Below are 13,150 nucleotides of genomic sequence, written 5' to 3' on the forward strand. Positions count from 1 at the left end.
TGCTGTTTGTGGGCAAGCCTGAGCAGCGTATACCTAGAATGCTTCGAAGAAGTAGAATTTAGGATTGAAATAGGTTTTAAGTGTGTAGAACTCCTCAGCGATGTAGAATCCTTCCAGAAGTGACTGAAGGCTGATTTCAGAAAATGCTGTAGGAACACCAGACCCCAAGCTTTGAGTGCCTAGAGCAACCCAGTGTCCCAGCATGGGTATGTATTGAGCTACAGGCGAGCTCGGTGCCTCAAAGTCCAATCCAGAAGATGCTGACATTGAGCAGGGAGCCTTCAAGTTAAGAGGCAAGGCTGAATGTAGGATTGAGTTTTACACCTAATCTTCAGACTTGGGTACCTCTGGCTTGTAAAACTCAATCCTAATCTTCAGACTTGGGTACCTCTGGCTGGTTGTGATTCACTCATGAACTCTTACCTGCTTGTTTGATGGCTGGAGTTTGCTTTGACAAAACACAACCAGGGGAAGTCCTGGGACCCCTACTGCAATTTATTTGCCTGTATTGTACATACCACATGGCGGTTCAGATCACTCCTTTGCACAGGAGAACAGGGTTTCATATTCTGTGTTTCCCAAGAGAGTGCAGAAGGGTAAAACCTTTTGGAAATGGGGTTTTATCAAGTGCTCCTATGAAAGTGTTATTCATGCATGAGGAGACCAGGCTTCTAATTTCTATTCCAGAGAATATTTAAATCTTCTGTATTAAATGGAACAGGGATTAGGTCTCATAGTTCCATGTAGCACGTCTTAAATGCTATGTTGTATAGACATTCTCTTCTTTTTCTGTCAGCTTATAATTACTAAATTAGTCTATGTGCATAGCAATGGTTTCAGATGTTCTTCTAGCTTTATGGTCAGGGCCCTTTCTTTAGGGGTGGTGGGGATATCATCAAGCATAAGAGGTTTTTTGAATTTTTCCTTCACTGAGGTTAAAAGCAAGTCGGGGCAGAAGTTAGGCAGGGAAAAATACTTGTGTCTCATGCATCAGTCTTTTCAAATATACCTGTCCTTTTTAGGACAGTAGTAAAAATAGAGAAGAAAGGTAACTTCTTTGCCTTCTTCCCCTAGAAGATTTTTCTTGAAAACAAATTCAGGATAGCTAATAAAACTAAAAAGGTAGGAAGGAGAAGCGTGACTCGGATGGAATTGCTCAAACCTGATTTTTGTTGGAGGACCAATAGCTAAAGCATTAACTCTACATTCTGCAAGGTAGTGCATTGTATTAGTACGTTATTCTTTTCCTGATCATAACTAAACAGGACTTAGTGATATACATGATGTACATTCTTGGATTGCATTGCTTGAAAGCATGTTGAATAATTTTTCCAGTTTATTGAAAACCGAAATCAATGTTTTTAACTTGACATTCCTCTTTTCAAAGGTCATTCTGCATATAACAGGAGATGTAAAAGGCCAACAGAAATAAATTGGCTACAGACACAGCATCAGCATCGGCAGAAAATATCTCAAAAACATTTATGGATTATGTTTCCGCATTTACGGTGTATTGATTATTTTCACAATAAGCAGCTGCCTGTGGACTCTCAGATCCAGAAAACATGTGCCAAGAGGTGGCATGTGAAGGTGAACCAACAGGCATGGGGTAGGTGAAAGTTCCACGCTGTAAACTGATACTCAGCGTTCTTTTGGGTCATTGCCTTGATAACTGCACACCCAGTGAGTAATACTGTCATATAGCAGTGACAAGCCAGTATCGCCCAGGGAGAAGGAAGGTCTTTTTGTGTTCCTAACCAGGCATATTCAAAGGTATGCCCATAAGCTATTGCTGAAAGTGCTGACTGCATCTGGTTGGTGTTAATTTATTCTGACCTGAATTGTACTGATTAATAGCTGTTAGCAGGAGCAGAGGAATTTTCTTCTTTATAGGCGGGGTTCAGAGCTGTGTCGATTCAAGTCTTGCTGGAGAACAGTGTGTGCTGCAATAATTATTAGTAATTCTTATCCCTGGGGATATCTGTAGCACTCCTCTTTTGTGTCATTAGGAAGACTTTGGCCAGAATTTTATTCCTCTTGCCAGTATGGGTTGGCAAGAAATCGTGGCTCTTTGTCCCGTCTTGTCTCCCCGTTGGCCCTGCTGCTGGGGTTATGTGCACTGGCAGCTCTTGTCCAGAATGAGATTGCTCAGGGGGTCGTTCCCAGATTTTTGCTACTGACACACTTGCTGTGAGACAGCATCTCTCTTTGGCTCCTAGTTTTTAGGGGTGGGCGTGTCCGGTGTTAGTGTTACAGGATTAGAAAATGCCATGCAATGGTAAATAGCTGCATTATGTTTATTGTCGTTATGCTTTGTTCATACGCAAATACAAGGGAACAACAACCTAATATAATCATTTCACATACTAAGAAAGCATCACTTCCTCAGCGTTAGTTGGTGCGACTGGCTCAGGGCGTCTGTTGTCTGAATTTCGGAAATGATGTCTTGGTGATTGGAATGTCTTTTCTTCACTTGCCAGCTGCTGCGTGGAGGTGCAGCGGTTCCATTTTCATGTGGCAGCTTTAATTTGTTTCCTTAACAGAAAGTGAGCAATGCAGCACACCTTTCACAGGATGCAATTAAACCTGCCTTAGTCACTGCTGGGGGAACAGGCAGAAACAGGTCGTTTAATAGAAACTGTCTCTAATAAAACTGAGACAAACACGTCCTGTTAAAGATTTGGGGAAATCTCTTCAGGCAAAAAACCCTGCTTCCTAAGGATGGACTTTGCATGGCCTTCCTTCTATTGTACTTTCCTTCCTGTAGATGACAGATACGGTTAAATGCTGGTACCAGTCATGTTATTGAGAGTGAAGCCAGGGTTTCATGTGCCATGTCTGCAGGCAATGGCTTTACTCCCCACCCTGCTAAAAGGGGTCACGCTGGCTGCTATTGAATCTTCCCAACCTGATCTTGCATTAATTTCGAACTCTCCTGGAGCCAGATGTGTGATTGATCTTTCCAAACTTTAGTAGCCTAAGTCGTCATGCATTCCATCTAAAATTAGGCACTTGGATTCCTTCTAGAGCCAATGGAGGCTGTATTTATTTCCTGGGAGTAATTAATCCCACCCTGATTGGGGGTGGTGGGGTAGCAAGGTGGTTGCTTCCTAGATGTAGCCGCAGCAGGAAGTGTTCTAACAGCTGGTGCCTCTGCTCTCTGCAAACCTGACGTTGCGACAGGATCTGCCGAGGGATCTCTTTCCAGGTTAGATTTTCAGTAAAATGAAATGCTGTCAATACTCAAACTGGTTATTAAAAGTCCTCTTTGGGATCTGTGTGAAAATTGCAATGGCATTTAAAAAAGAACAGTCCCTGCTGTCTAGTGCTGAATGTGGAATTCAGATGAGTAAGAAAAGCAGTATTGTCCATCATGTTTTATTCTGCTATGTTTTAGAGAGCTCCTCAGACTAAGATTAGTGAAAGACCGCTATTATATGACAGCTCTGAAGAAAAAGTAACACACTAGTATAGATTTTAAGGCCAAAAGAGATCATCAGATCAACATCTCCCAGACAGCATACAGACCACGTTTAGCTGAGAAGATACACTATCGGCAGCTATAGCACAAAATTGCTTTTGTAATATTCTCACTTAAGCAATTCCATGAACAGCAAAACTAATGAAGCCTTGTTTCCAAAGTGTGTGTATGTGTGTCTCGCCTCCTCCAATGTGGATTCTCTGGGCCAGTTCCTCTGCGGGGAATAGGAGATCCTCTCTCTCTTGTCTATTTACATAAATTATTTAAGGATTTAGTATTTTAGAAACCCCCTACCTTTCCGTTACAGTTGGTTAAAATTTGCCACTGGGTTCCAGAATTACTAAGAGGCAGTGGACAGACCTATGTCTATGTAAAGCACAAAGACAAGTGTTTTATTTTCATAGGAAACTTGGCAACAAATTTAGAGTGAGGGGCGTGGTGATACATTAGAGTGTTGAGAAATGACTGATTTCAAAGTGTGGTTGGCCCCAAAAAGCACAGAAAGGCGCCTGTGTCAGATCTCCTACCTCACCTGTTCTCTATAGTCCATTCCACAGAACTTCTGTGTGCCAGCTCCCGCTAGACAAGAGGTGGCTTGTGTTTTATGAAAATACTGTATCATTTAAAACTGAAAAAGAAATGTACTGCTTCTGTTCATAACCTGTCTCAGCAATGTGTCACAGTTCAAATGTTGCTGATTTTATTTCTAAATTTGTGTTACTTTTAGCTTTAATTTTTTACTACTGATTCTTGCAATGCATTTCTCTGCTAGGTTAGACAACCCTCTGAGACCAGCTATTTTTCACCATAAAGGGGTGTGTGTGCTGTAATTGGATCATTCTTGATTTCGAAGCACATTGAACTCTTGTTCAATGCCCCCCCCCCATGGTATGGTAGGGCATCTAGCTTTCATATTACTCGGGCTCTTCTCTTCACTCTGTAATTGCAATCAATGTGGTCAAAAGACAATTTATAAATTACTTGTCAGATTCTGTCTATAGTATGCTTTCTGGCTGGCACAGAACCCACAGAAAGAGAGCGATACCCTGTTTCCTATCTGCTTTGCGCAATAAAAACATACGATAATGTAAGGATGGCAACATCAACTGTTCGGGTTTTTTTTCCTTTTTTTTCCAATGTGGGTGTGAAGATGCTAGTACAGTACAAGCTGTAAAACCAGCTAATTTATGAAGTTGCATTTTTATAATATTTATCTTTAGTTTTCCTTTTACGACTCTTGCATTCACTAGCAAGCATTTGTCGAACCATGCTGTTCCTCTGAGATCCTCAAATGCCCTGCTCAAAGCCAAGCAGTGTGTGCATTCATGAAGATGTTGGCCTATCACAACATGTTTCCATTTTTCTCTCTATGAAGATCAATTTGAATTTATTATTGCCAGCTGTTTCTTTCTACGGTATATTTTTTTCTTATGTGATTAGCGATCCTGATTGTTTCAGCTGCTTGCCCTACACAGGGAAAGCATCAGGGCTGTTCCGTTATGTTAACTTGTCTGGCAAACTAGCATCACAAAAGATTTAAAACCGTAAGCAGAAAGAGCGTGTGCTTGACCAGATTTTGCTCTTCTAGAAATGCTTTCTGAACTAGTAATTTTATTTAATTTTTTAATTACAATAATACTCAAATGTGGTTAAGTTTACAGTTTGTCTCAGTTTTATCCAGAGTGGTCATCCTGTTGTGTTTTTCTTGGTAAATACTTGCACCAGTTTTGTTTGCTTCCCCCTACCTGACACATGAGAGCGTCGTCTCATTCACTGCTGAACCCTCTTGCTCATGGCACAGCGACTGTTCCACGCAGACACAGTGATATGCTTAATCCTCAGTCTCTGAGGATGATCAATAGATTCAAGTTAACCATTTCACCTTATGGCTAACCATTAATTATGCAGAGCGTACTAGTGTCCTTTTTTTTTAGAAACATTTTAACCTTACGCGTTCAGTGATTAAGTGCCGGCAGGTCGTTTTTTCCTGTGCTGCTGCAGAGCAAAGTTAAACTTAGCTGGCTGCAACTGTGCCTCTAGCTGGGTGATGAGTTGTACGGGTTTAAGACGACGCTACTGGCAAAATGGATGGGTTGAAAATCAGATTCTTTTGTTGTTACAAAACAGCCAGGCTAGAATGAAATGGCAGTGGTTCAAGCGCATGCTAGACAGACCATATGTTCCTTACAGTGAAATGAAGTGGTGTTGTATATCTGTATTGCTAAGCATAAGGACAACAGCTCCAGCTTTCAGAACTGCTGGCAGGAGTCCTACTTAGAAGAAATGTACTCTTCCTCTATCCTTTAAAAATCATTTAGGAGTGAAGCCAGTGTCTGTTCCTGCCCATCTCATGCTAGAGCAAGATGTACTAGGAAAACATGCCTGACGTAAAGGAGTGGACATCATTAATATATTTCAACTACATATGCAACTAAGTTCTAAAATGGTCAGCTAAAATCACTACAAAACTATCACTTCTGAAATACAGGACTGCAAAGGATCTCTTGGGTCACTGAGTCTCATCCCTCTTCTCCCAAGAATTAAATGAATTCTGATTAATTTATCAAATTCCGTTTTGAGAGTTGTCATTTTCCCGCCCTATTGGAAAGTTGCTCCAGAGCTCTGATTCTGTCCTACCTTAAAGTAATTTTCTAATTCTCACCACAAATTCTAGACCTATTTTCTATATTTTGATGTCTCTGCATTTGCTCTGAGAACTCTTCTTTCTCTCCCTGCTGCTTCTTTTGAGAATGTTTTTCTAGACACCGTGCTCCCTTCTGCAGAGCTTGTAAGCAACCAGAAGCAACAGGAACACTTCTCTGTGATGTCTGGTAAACCAGTGTTTTGGGCGAGACTTCCTTTATGAACTGTGCTTGACACCTTAAAAATGATGATAAGTTCAAGAAAATCCCAGTCTTAAGCATATGTTTACGTTAACTTTGAACACATTACTCTGGATTGGAACCATGTGGTTTCCCTCTAGGGTTCTCAAAGTATTTTTTAGATTATCACTATAATGGTGAGGGAAAATAATAATGGGAACGGTCAAATCAAAAGTTGCGGATGTGCAAGAGATCTTCAGTGAAGAAGAAACGAGGGCCTCGTCACTGAGGATGTACTGTGTCAGCCTGTGGGCTTTTGTGGGACTCGGCCGAGTAAAAACACAGGGAACACAGGGACCAGGCCTAAGACAGCTACTTGTTAACGCTGTATAAGTTTAGATGCCAGTGAGTGGCAGCTGATTTGTCACTTCTCTGAAACTACGAAGTCTGCGCTGGAGCGTTGCTGGTAGTGGAGGAATAGGGGTGCAGTGTCAGAAATAGGAATATAACTGTTAAGTCAGCTGTCTGAGCACAGTGTAACTTCTGGAGGAAATTCTGGCTGTAAGGTGCATCGACGTGTCCCAAACTGTCCCCAGGTGAAACACTGTCTGCCTGTGGAAACAGGCGCCCGTTGTTTTAATTGAATGTTAATATTGAAACTAATGGGAGCTTTATTTTAGTCTGCCCTTAAAACTGCATTTTACTCTTTTCCAATTTTGGTCACTTAAAATTGAACTCTACAATTGTGTGTTCGACCTGGGGTATGAGTATTCAGGTCTTGTCCAGATTGCGTAAGGAGGGTGAGGTGAGGTAATGTGCACTGGCAGAAATCAAGGCGAAAAACACATTCCCTGTATCTTCTCTAGGCAAGGGACTCTTCAACGTGTTAACTAAGGCTGATGCTTCTTCAACGTTTCTTCTTACTGTAGAGAAATCCTCAGCGAATAGCAAATGTCTTGCTCTCATCTGAGAGCTCCGTTTCCGTACTTCACTGCTGGCTACTTGGGGGTGCCATTAACAGCATTTGAGACTTTTGAGAGAAATACCCAATTGCTTTGTGGCTGGGAGAGGAGTTTGAGTAAAAGTGCTGGTTGAAGACCTAGCTGTTGATGCTTTAGAGCTGTGTAGTAGAAACGGCAGTTATTCCAGCGTGCAAGTGGTGAGTGAGCCAAATCATCCTCAGGTAGATTTGCTGGAAGGCTGTGGGTTTTTTTTCTCCTCGTCAAGGAAAAAACTCAAATCTTTTAAAGGCATATCATTCTGGCTTTACAGTTTGCATGACCTTAACGAGTGACTGTACACACGTGAATTGGTCAGTCCCCGTAGGAGGACAGTTGTATAATCTCACCCTTTTCACAAATCCCACTGTCTTTTATGTGGTTCTCTAACTAAATCAGAACAGGGATAAAAACAAATAAGCCCTGCAGTGACTCAGGCATGGGTAAGACAATGACAACGCAGTCAAATGCTGAAGCAAATTGCTCAGACTATGAGAAGTGTAGCTCTACACCCTTCATCACCCACCCTCACCCCCCTATCCCCACACCCCATCTTTCACTCTCGGGATCTTTCTCTGCTCCTTTCAGGTCATGATATTATTAGCTCTGGTGCTGTGCTCTGCATACTGGGTAGTGGAATGAAGTGAATGTGCATGTCAGATAGAAGGTCAATCTCACAGGTTCGCTTTGGCTTTGCCTTCTGACTTACGCACTCCTGAGTTTGGTTATGATGTCATTTGCTAAAAAGCAGAAGGGATTAAGCCTTTAGCAATAAGTCATTTCCTTCTTTTTTTATTTTCTTTTCATGAAATGCTTTCACGCTCTTAGGCAGAGCGCTGGCTCTGCATCGACCCTGCCTGAAATTGTGTGTTGTGTTGGCTGCCATCCAGGAAAGGAAAGAACAATTTAAACACCTCTCCATGCAGTGACAACTGAAAAAAAATTGGGAACTAATAAGCAAGTCTGGGAAGTGTGAGGGGCATGTGGCTTAGTGGTTTTCTCAGTGCTGACAACAAATGTAAGAGACCAGTTTCATCCTAGCACTGCGTGTAAATGGCAGAAGCGATAGGAAGCCCACAGAATCAAAAGAAACTAATATATACCCCAAACTTTGTCACTTGATGAGTCTCCCAAGAGAGTATGAGAAATACAGTGCTGCTAGAAGGAGGCTTGGGACTGTGAGAAATGGCATTGTGTTGTGCAGTTTGACTTGCACTGTCTGCATCAGATGGGTTTTTGAGGTCGGGTCTGCAGCTGGTATAAATCATGACAGTGAAAAGAAATGTTGATGCAAATTTCCCTCGTAATCTTTAATTCATTTTTCTAAATCATATGGCAACTGCAAAGCAATTTGTCTTCATTAGCATGAGGCAAAAATCCTAAACACTTGGATAATTTAAGCACAAAACCCAGCACATCTTCAGATGAAGACGTAACTTAGGTCCAGCAGCAAACCACCCAACCCAATCACCGTAATGGAAAGTAGTTCAGAATTCGACATCACTAGCACCAAACGCTGCAGCAGCATTGGATTTAAAGCCAAGTTGTCTTCTGCTCTTGCACTGGTGTAAATTTGGGTCATATCCAAAGAAACTAGTGGGCTTGCACTGTCTCTGCACTGGTAAGTGAAGAGACTGATCGTCTCCACCGGAGTTTCTGGGCCTCTTCTACAGAATCACAATTCCCTCTCTAATAAGGGATGGTGTCAGGTTAGGATGGTTATTTATAAATCCCTTCACGTGCTGTAAATATAGCTGTGCTGTTTGACATGAACAAAATCCCTTTGGAGAGCCACACAGCAGGGAGATCTGTAGCCAGATCTATGTTGCAGACTTCTGTTGGCACAGCAATATCAGCCAGGGATATGAAAAGGTGTGATCTCTGGCTAGTGGAGCCAGGCTAGGAACATCTCCTAATACAAATGTAACTATTGTATAGTTACAGGGTGACTTGCAGAAGGGTTGCCAAATACAGTGGTTCTGCTGCTAAGTTACATCCACACTAGGGATGCTCTGCTGGCTGCATAGGCTGAAATAGTTAACTTCAGCAAAAGGTCCTATTAGTATAGATCAGATACGTATCTTTTAAGACCTGCCTTCTTTAGCACAGCAGTTAATAATTAGCAGGCTTTAGGCAAATGGGGGGTCTGAGTTTTTCAGCAAACTGTGAAAGACAGGTTAAAGCTGCCAAAACCAGCCTGTGTGTCATGGCACTTGTGAAGCAGTAATTACAGTTCCCCCTTGCAAGCACAACATGGAAGAAGAATTTGTGTTTAATCATAAGCCAGTAGGTTTCTTTTTTTCTTTTTTTTTGTGGTAGTCGTTGTCAAGAGTTACCAAAATACATGTTGTATAATACCAAGGGAAGTAGAAATGTTTTGCAGGGATTTAAAAGCATAACAGTGTTTGGTTTTGAGTGATGAAGGAGAAGCAATACTGCATCTCATCTGGATATAGATGTTTACCCTGCAACCTGACTCCTAGTGTTTTTGGAACCCATCTGTGAACCCAATCTCAAAACCACGTACCTCCCTGGGAACAGCAGATGCTTCACATCTAACAGAGCTCTTTTCTCCCTCCCCTTCCTTATTTATGGAGCCTTTCTCCTGGTCTGGAAAAAGCGCTGGTGATCTTTTGCTTAGTTAAAAATAAATAGGGTTCCAGAAATTAATAATAAACAGGGCTAATAATAATATTAAATAAGCAAGCTGCTCTCTTAGAGAAAAAAAGAAAGAAAATCTAAATTTTTCTATTTGCTTTATTTTAGCAACATGATTTGCAGTAATGCTTCCAGCACAGAGATTCATAGAGAGTTATGACTCTTCTGCTCTGTAGTTTGTTGCGGTTTTGGACAATCTAGGCACTGATACCAATGGCAGAATGGGGAAAGTGGGACAAATTTGTTCTTATGTGTACACCAGCACTTGCATTAATCTCTGGTTTATATGCGCCTGGAATGATTCACATCCCTCCCCTCCAAGTATGGCCTCCGTGTGTCTGGGTTTTGTTACATTCCAGTCAATGCAGCATAAATCCTTATTAGATAGGTTGTAATGATTCTTACTATTCAGCTAGGGCATGTATCTGATGACTGTAGCCATTTACTAGTAGAATTTGAAACAGGCTTCTACTGAAATGTGTAATAAAAAAACTTTGAATTTTTAATATCTCTTATTGCATAAGCTAGTTTTATTAATTCTGCCCTGCACGCTGACTTCTTAAGGCATCTCCCTGAATATGTTGCGGAATTAAGATATTGCAGAGAAAAATATCAGAAGAGAAGGAAAAAACCCTCTAGAGCCAAAGGGCAAGAGAAAGAAGATTCTGTATGTGTGATCTGAAATGGGGCTGAGAACTAGTGAAGCAAAGTACCACCGGGAAAACTGCTGCAGTGAACAGTGCTGGGAAGAGCTGTGGTGGAACAGCTGGTTCTAGTAGGCAAATGCAGAAACCTTGAGGCTCTGTTGCTCTGCAACACATCTGGGACACTTAAACCCATTTTTAATGACACGAATGCAAAAGGATGGAAAATGAGGCTCAGCAGTTAGTTTTAGTGTAATAGAGTAAATGATCCTAGGGCCTGATCCAGTGATGTGGTGAGCATTCTCCAATGCCATCCAGTGAAAGCGGACAAGAAAAGTGAACTTCTTCCAGATGGACTCCCACAGATCAGCCACTGCATGTCCGAATATTTCATAGGAAAGCACACCAGCTAATAACATTTAGGGTAAGCAGTAGCAAGATCATGAGCTCCTCTCGCTGATCCAAAGCTGTCATCTCTGCTATGTTTTAAAAAGAATCTTCTCTAGAATTTCTACCATGCATCTCTTAAGGAGATAACCTTTGGGGGATGAATTCTGGTTTTACCCTTCAAGTTTTCCATTTGCTGTTACAGTATCTCTTGTGAGAGCCAACGGAAAGCGATTTTGAAATCGTTTGGTATGGGGCATCCGCTATGGTTTGGCATCTGTTCTGTTGCTGATCGGATTAGCACCACCGAACTGTTTTGCACGCTTATCACAGGAGATGAACAATCAGACTTCCAGAGAGTGAGGGAGATCTTTACACTTTAAAAAAACAAATTCTGATTATGTCAGATGGGCTTTGTAGAAAATGTTACAACTCCACACACTTATTGTGGGAAAGGGCTTTAGTATTTGAAAACTCCGGACTTTCACCTGAATCTTAGCAGTGAGTCAATGTGGTTGTCATGCTATGTTTAGTAAGCCCTGAAGAAAAGCACGTAGTTTTGATAGCTAGCATGTGATTTGGCCTGCATCACAAATATGGCTTTAATTCACAGTTTACTCATAAACAACTGAAAACGCCTGAATGTGCAAGGTTGAGTTTGCTTCCTTCCTGGCATGAAAAACCAACCAACCAGCCCCTTGCCCCCCAATGGCACTGATTTGTAGGTGAGTGAGCTTGGGAACTTAACCCTCCAAAGGAGAGGGGTGTTTTGGTATCCAAGTGAGTTTTATTAATTCAAATAACTGTACAAGTTGCAGATCTCTTTATTTACTGTTGAAGTCTCTAAAATCTGATTTCCAGATGGCAGCCTAGTAAGTCCTCTTGTCACTAAACTTACTCCCTCCCTTCTTATTGATGGAGGGACTTAAAAACGGGTTCGCTCTGAAAATGTAAAGTACAGAGCAGGAATAACTAACTGTCTGGAACAGAAAGGGGAGTTTTATGTGAGGATGAGAAGATGAGAAATTTTACTGCATCAAGCAGAAGAAGATACAGGATTTAAAACTAGTAGCAGGAGAAGCTTTTTAAAAAGAACTGCCAAAGCTTGTGCTGATCTGACATGATGACAAACCTGACCGGCTCACTGGGAAATGGAAAGCACCCCTAAAGAAAGTTCAGGATGCCACTCCAGTTTACTGACTTTCAAGGTACAAGATCTGTCCAGATGTTTGAGCTATTCTTGCAGCGTTTGGAAGTGCGTGTTTTCTTAAGAGCTATAATGTAGTCCTGAACTACTCTGGTTGGAGGATCTCTGTCATTCTCATTAGCCTGAGAAATGGGTAATGCAAGCCAGAGACAGACATAATACAGCCACCTCTCTGAAAAGCCCCTGATGGTTCATTCATAATGTTCAGTAACCTTGTTATAATTGCTCTTCTGGGTTTCTCCTTGGAGAGCTGTTCCTGGTGCATCGTACCTCGCCTAACCAGCTGCAGTAGTTTGAGAGTATTCACTGTGGCTGTGCAGGCCGAATGGAAGACGTATCTTGGAGGTTCTTGTTAGCTTTTGTAAGTTCACATTAGCAAAATTATATTGCTAGGTGTTCACGGTCACTCTAGCAGCCCTGCTCCCAAACCCTGCCCTCAAAAGTCGGTGAAGAAGGATGCCAAGCTTCGACTCCATCAGGTCATGGCAGCAGGATAGGCTGCATCAGAGTAGACCAATTTTCACACCACATATACGTGAGGCATTTGCTCTCATGCTGATGCACTGAGGGATAAGTATGGTGATGGACAGAAAGCTGGGGTAGATGCAACTCTGAGACCTTGCTGACCTGCATCTGTTGTCATGTAAGCAGGGTAATGTTCTACCAAGGCAAAACAGTGCAGGAGAAGACTGTGCAGCACAGGTCAACAGCAAACTGGTCTTAACGGTCTTTGATTTTCCCAACTCTCGCTTTTGGTTAACTAGAATAGAAGGTTGTACGAATAGCATTTCACTGCCTCTTCTGATCTTAAAAAGAAATTTTAAGTAGCAGGCAGCAACTAATTTAATTCCTGACCTGAAATGCAGTATGAATTATCACCCTGGAACAGTGGGATTTAAAGTAGTTCAGTTTCAAGGTCAGGCTTTCTGATCCAAAGCTTTTGGGAGTGAGAC

The sequence above is a fragment of the Aptenodytes forsteri genome, unplaced genomic scaffold, assembly GCF_000699145.1.
Source record: "Aptenodytes forsteri isolate BGI_AS27 unplaced genomic scaffold, ASM69914v1 Scaffold81, whole genome shotgun sequence".
NCBI classification, from domain to species: Eukaryota; Metazoa; Chordata; class Aves; order Sphenisciformes; family Spheniscidae; genus Aptenodytes; species Aptenodytes forsteri.